We start from the raw sequence: 926 nt of genomic DNA on the forward strand, positions 1-926 counted from the left end.
CCATTTTGAGTAGGTCAAATGCATGCCAAAATCCCCCAAAATTTGAATCTTGTTAAAATATTTGAAATGTAATTTTTTCCGTTATTGATATTCATTTTTGTCACAATAAATTATGATTGTATATTTTCAAAAATACATTTTTTGAATAAAATATTTATGTAATATATAATTATTTAAATGTATGATTTAAAGTTTTAAACAATAAAGGAATTATTTGTTAAAACCAGTCTGGTGTTCTTTAACATATTATATTATATATTATTGCCTTTATAAATATAATATATACTATAACCTATCTATAATATATATTATTACCCATATATAATGGATGTTATTACTTGTTATTTGTTTACACTTTTTTCATAGAAAATAGTTGTGGAGTATACAGTATAGCACTGTACATAATATGTTAACTCCTGTACAGACCTGTGTATACTTGTTGTAAATGTTATACTAGGCGAACAAAATATTTACTTTATACACATGAAAATTTTAAGTGTAATTTATATGTATTGTAAGTAATATTTAATATAATATTATATCTTTATAAAGTATAAAATATTAAATTTTGTTAAAAATGCCTATGACGTGTTGTGTCGAAAAATGCTCTAGTTGTGGTAATCGAAAAGCCAACAGCCCAGGAAAATTGCATTTTTTCGGTTAATTAAAAATTAAATAATAACAATTAACACAATGCATTTTAAAAATTTATTAAATTAATGAAAATATAATTTAAGAAAATCATTTTAGATTCTGAGTGGAACGATGAATGTATTGATTTTACAATGATGTGTGTTTTTTTTTTTATTTTTTTTATTTATTTTTGTGTCTGTCATCACCTTTTAGGACAGTAAAACTGCTTCGATTTTCTTCAACAGTACTTTTATGATTGGAAAGTGATGTAGTTGGTACTTTGGGGGGTCAAA

Source organism: Acyrthosiphon pisum, chromosome A2 (assembly GCF_005508785.2).
Source record: "Acyrthosiphon pisum isolate AL4f chromosome A2, pea_aphid_22Mar2018_4r6ur, whole genome shotgun sequence".
In the NCBI taxonomy this organism is placed as follows: Eukaryota; Metazoa; Arthropoda; class Insecta; order Hemiptera; family Aphididae; genus Acyrthosiphon; species Acyrthosiphon pisum.